We start from the raw sequence: 6,274 nt of genomic DNA, 5'->3' as shown, positions 1-6,274 counted from the left end.
TAGTATGAATGTAGAAACCCTGATGTGGTTATGTAGCCTAAAGTAGTATGAATGTAGAAGCCCTAATGTGGTTATGTAGCCTAAAGTAGTATGAATGTAGAAACCCTAATGTGGCTATGTAGCCTAAAGTAGTATGAATGTAGAAAACCTAATGTCAGGCCACGTATCTTCTTTTACCGTGTGTCACACTAACTACTGGTAATCATATAATAAAGTGTGATTCCACAACTTACACGTTAAACTGTTAATTATCTGTATATTCCTGTGTTCATTTTCAAGTTCTTAAGTTCTATAGGAAATCCTTTATTATAATTACTCATTATGTTCTATTTTTTACATATAGGTCATAAATATACACCAATTAGGATCAATTTAAAACTTTAGACATTTTACTTACACGTCAAATGTAACGTGGCTCAAAGGGGTAGTTTCTTACGCCGTTCATTTTACCTTTTGTCACGTGATTCACTGACCAAAGGCTGATTTGTATCTCCGTACAATAAGTTTGTCCAACAGCGTAATCTGTGTCAATAAGAAGTACACTGAAGTCTCACTAAAGGTAACATTTTTCTTAACATATAAATATTAAGTATTATAATCTCATCCTTTTAGGGTTAACTAAGTATACAACCTTTAACTGATAAATATTAAGTATTATAATCTCATCCTTTTAGGGTTAACTAAGTATACAACCTTTAACTGACAAATATTAAGTATAATCTCATCCTTTTAGGGTTAACTAAGTATACAACCTTTAACTGACAAAACAGTTGTTTCTTTACACTTTATTACGTAGAAACTTCAAATGAGGTTGTATTATGTGCGAGTGTTAGATTGTATTATGTGCGAGTGTTGATTGTATTATGTACGAGTGTTAGATTGTATTATGTGCGAGCGTTAGATTGTATTATGTGCGAGTGTTGGATTGTATTATGTGCGAGTGTTAGATTGTATTATGTGCGAGTGTTAGATTGTATTATGTGCGAGTGTTAGGTTGTATTATGTGCAGTGTTAGGTTGTATTTGTACGACAAAACAAATATATCCACACTTGAATCCTGCCGTCTGTCATATCAAGGTTAAAGTTTTATATAATAGAGGAGTGTTTAGATGTTCTCATTTGATTTGACTTGTGAGCTAAAATCAAGGTTTCAATACCCGCGGACGACACAGCACCGTTGAACAGTGTGTGTTTTAGAACAAACAAACACTTTAGTGAACTGTATCAATCGTTTGTATACTTTTCATACAGCTTCGCGCGCTTCCTCGTTCGCACGTGTCCAGAATGTTGTTAGGAATTCACGTTAAAGAGAAATTTAAAAACAATTTATTGTGTGTTAAGATGACTAGCACAGATAGTCCTCGGAGAACTTGAGACAAAACAAACAAAATATCGTATGAGTATTTACGTTCTAGTTAATATTGCACATAATGTCCTTTCCTAAAGGCCACGGCGGAGGCCTGGTGGTTAAGGCACTCAGCTCGTAATCCGAGGATCTCAGGTTCGAATCTCCGTCACACCAAACATGCTTGCCTTTTCAGCCGTGTGAGCGTTATAATGTAACTGTCAATCCCACTATTCGTCGGTAAATGAGTAGCCCAAAATTGGCGGTGGGTGGTGATGACTAGCTGTTTCGCGCAAAGCTACACACGAGATATCTGTACTAGCCGTCCCTAATTTTGCAGTGTAAGACTAGAAGATTTGGCTTGTTTTGAATGTACCTACCATCCTCACTATTTTATCTTAGACCAGTGACTAAACACTTTCAGGGTAACACTCATATAACGCCACACTTAACCTTAACATGTTACTCTCTACGCAATATGTGACTACTGAATACAAAACCTGACACATATTGTACATATATATAGTGATATGTAGACTCCTTTAAAATGTTTCTATAACTTCTTCAACCTAATTATTCTAACCTGTCTAAATATAACATTTTGTTAATATTTTTATAGCCTGTCCTTGTAGACAGATAGAGTTACTCAATGTTTCTTTTGCTGTCCTTCACTTGATGGAAGACTCGAAGTGGCACCGTCGTCTTTTATTCTGATAAGTGGCACCGTTGTCTATTTTCTTCTGATAAGTGGCACCGTTGTCTGTCTTATTCTGATAAGTGACACCGTTGTCTGTCTTATTCTGATAAGTGGCACCGTCGTCTGTTTTCTTCTGATAAGTGGCACCGTTGTCTGTTTCTTCTGATAAGTGGCACCGTTGTTTGTTGCCTAATTTTTCTTTGCCCTAGTTTTCTGACTCATTTATTTTACCTTCTGTGTTGTTGCTCCGTATATTAACCTCACCTGTACGTAAATTTAACACTATTCTTGTTATTTTGTTTCAAAATAATCGAGTCTTCTGATAGAGACCATTGTGACAGAAGTCCATTCTTATTTCAGTTCGAGATGTCTGGAGGAAACGATTCTTGGAGACAAGAAAAAGACTCCTGTGCTTGAAGAGCGGCAGGCTTCGTGATGACCTGGAAAAACTTCATGAGAATTGTTGATTAAGTTAGAGGATGGACTCGAACTAGATGTTTTCAACAGTAGAACCGAACAACCGTCCAACAAAGGTATGAATGTAGAAAACCTAATGTGGTTATGTAGCAAAAGTAGTATGAATGTGGAAAACCTAATGTGGTTATGTAGCCTAAAGTAGTATGAATGTAGAAGCCTAATGTGGTTATGTAGCCTAAAAAGCAGTATGAATGTAGAAACCCTAATGTGGTTATGTAGCCTAAAGCAGTATGAATGTAGAAACCTAATGTGGTGATGTAGCCTAAAGTAGTATGAATGTTCAAAGCTAATGGGATGTAGCCTAAAGTAGTAGTATGAATGTAGAAACCTAATGTGGTGATGTAGCCTAAAGCAGTATGAATGTAGAAACCCTAATGTGGTTATGTAGCCTAAAGCAGTATGAATGTAGAAACCTAATGTGGTTATGTAGCCTAAAGTAGTATGAATGTAGAAACCTAATGTGGTTATGTAGCCTAAAGCAGTATGAATGTAGAAACCTAATGTGTGATGTAGTAAAGCAGTATGAATGTAGAAATCTAATGTGGTTATGTAGCCTAAAGCAGTATGAATGTAGAAACCTAATGTGGTTATGTAGCAGCCTAAAGTAGTATGAATGTAGAAACCCTAATGTGGTTATGTACCCTAAAGCAGTATGAATGTAGAAACTCTAATGTGGTTATGTAGCCCTAAAGTAGTATGAATGTAGAAACCTAATGTGGTTATGTAGCCTAAGCAGTATGAATGTAGAAACCCTAATGTGGTGATGTAGTGTAAGTAGTATGAATGTAGAAATCTAATGTGGTTATGTAGCCTAAAGTAGTATGAATGTAGAAACCTAATGTGGTTATGTAGCCTAAAGTAGTATGCATGTTCAAAACTAATGTGGTGATGTAGCCTAAAGTAGTATGAATGTAGAAACCTAATGTGGTGATGTAGCCTAAAGTAGTATGAATGTAGAAACCCTAATGTGGTTATGTAGCCTAAAGCAGTATGAATGTAGAAACCCTAATGTGGTGATGTAACCTAAAAGCAGTATGAATGTAGAACCCTAATGTGGTTATGTAGCCTAAAGCAGTATGAATGTAGAAACCCTAATGTGGTTATGTAGCCTAAAGTAGTATGAATGTAGAAACCCTAATGTGGTGATGTAGCCTAAAAAGCAGTATGAATGTAGAAACCCTAATGTGGTTATGTAGCCTAAAGCAGTATATGAATGTAGAAAACCTAATGTGGTTATGTAGCTAAAGTAGTATGAATGTAGAAACCTAATGTGGTTATGTAGCCTAAAGTAGTATGCATGTTCAAAAGCTAATGTGGTGATGTAGCCTAAAGTAGTATGAATGTAGAAACCCTAATGGTGATGTAGCCTAAAGTAGTATGAATGTAGAAACCCTAATGTGGTTATGTAGCCTAAAGCAGTATGAATGTAGAAACCTAATGTGGTGATGTAACCTAAAAGCAGTATGAATGTAGAAACCTAATGTGGTTATGTAGCCTAAAGCAGTATGAATGTAGAAACCCTAATGTGGTTATGTAGCCTAAAGTAGTATGAATGTAGAAACCCTAATGTGGTGATGTAGCCTAAAAACAGTATGAATGTAGAAACCCTAATGTGGTGATGTAGCCTAAAGCAGTATGAATGTAGAAACCTAATGTGGTTATGTAGCCTAAAGTAGCATGGGGATTATATTTAAAGTGTCTGTTGTCATTTGTTAATATGAAGCGTTTCTCAAACCTATCTCTATAACAATTATCCACTAAAGGACATATGAACATAGAAGTAATTAATGAGCACTCTAAGTTTGGCAGCAGTTTTACTTTTACCATCAAACAAGGATTACCATTTTATCACCTTAGTACTATCAAAAGGCTAACCATTTTACCATCTTAGTACCATAAAAGGCTACCCTTTTACCACCTTAGTACCATCAAAAGGCTAACCATTTTATCACCTTAGTACCATCAAAAAGCTAACCATTTACCACCTTGGTACCATCAAAGAAGGCTAACAATTTTACCACCTTAGTACCATCAAAGAGGCTAACCATTTTACCACCTTAGTACCATCAAAGAATGCTAACCATTTTACCATCTTAGTACCATCAAAAGGCTAACCATTTTACCACCTTAGTACCATCAAAGAAGGCTAACCATTTTACCACCTTAGTACCATCAAAGAATGCTAACCATTTTACCACCTTAGTACCATCAAAGAATGCTAACCATTTTACCACCTTAGTACCATCAAAAGGCAACAATTTTACCACCCTAGTACTATCAAAGTGGGCTAACTATTTCTCTACTACCTTAGTACTATCAATGAGGGCTAAGTTGAATGAAACGTTTGAGGTAAAATATTTGAAAGTGACATAAAACATGGATATCTTTTCATTCGACGAAGGTTTTTGATATGGCTCAAAATATTAGAACTCTTTACCGTGCCCAGCACTAAATTATAGTTTATATTGTTAGGCTCTTTTATAGCCCGGCATGGCCAGGTATGTTAACACATTCGACTCATAACCTGAGGGTCGCGGGTTCGAATCCCCGTCGCATCAAACATGCTCGCTCTTTCAGCCGTTAGGGGCGTTAATGTCAATCCCATTATTCGTTGGTAAAAGAGTAGCCCAAGGGTTGACGGTGGTCTGTGCTGATCAGCTGCCTTCCTTCTAGTCTTACACTGCTATATTAGAGACGGCTACACAGATAGCCCTAGAGTAGCTTGCGCGAAATTAAAACAAACAAAGAAACAAGCACAACAGTTTAAAGTCCAGCTTTGCTAAGCGCCTTTACTAGTATTGTGATAACTTTGAACTTGTAAGTGGCGAACACTGGACGTTTTATTTGACAAGTAACATAAAATAACTTCTCAAGTTGAGGGTGGAATAAGCGATTACAATAAAAATATCTTTTATTTTTAATCGTTTAGTGAAGATCTGCAGAACGAAATAGCAAACACTTCTTTAGGAGGCTGTTTTTAACTTACAAGGTCAGCTGTGTGCTGTGTTTTAATCCCACAATACTTGATTCGTAACACTTCAGTATCAGAGCCGCCATACTTGATCCACAATTCTAATTGTCACAACGCTCTTTCTTTCTACTAACACAAAGTCACCAGTGGTGATAAATATGAGGTATTTAAATATACTTGTTTATTACTAACACAAAGCCACCAAACGGTAGTAAATACAATTATTTGTAATACTTCTTGTTGCTACTAACACCAAAACCGCCAAGCAGTAATAAATACAATTATTCTTAATGCTTTTATTTGTTACTAACACCAAAGCCTCAAGCGGTGATAAAACACGGTATCTAATGCTCCTAAGTTCGATTACTTACACCAAAGCCATCGAGTTATTGATATCATATTCCTTTAATTTTTTAAGGCTGCTGAGATGGCAACAATTCTGTAAAATCATGAAACTGGAAACTAAATTATCTAATGGAAAAAGAATTATCACGATCTCCAGGCAACACTTCTTCTAAGTTATCACGATCTCCAGGCAACACTTCTTCTTCTAAGTTATCACGATCTCCAGGCAACACTTCTTCTTCTAAGTTATCACGATCTCCAAGGCAGCACTTCTTCTTCTAAGTTATCACGATCTCCAGGCAACACTTCTTCTAAGTTATCACGATCTCCAGGCAACACTTCTTCTTCTAGAAGTTATCACGATCTCCAGGCAACACTTCTTCTTCTAAGTTATCACGAACTCAGACACTTACTTCTTCTTCTAAGTTATCACGATCTT

This window comes from Tachypleus tridentatus, unplaced genomic scaffold, assembly GCF_004210375.1.
Source record: "Tachypleus tridentatus isolate NWPU-2018 unplaced genomic scaffold, ASM421037v1 Hic_cluster_1, whole genome shotgun sequence".
Lineage (NCBI taxonomy): Eukaryota > Metazoa > Arthropoda > Merostomata > Xiphosura > Limulidae > Tachypleus > Tachypleus tridentatus.
The sequence above is the reverse complement of the archived record's forward strand: the minus strand, read 5'-3'. Positions refer to the sequence as shown.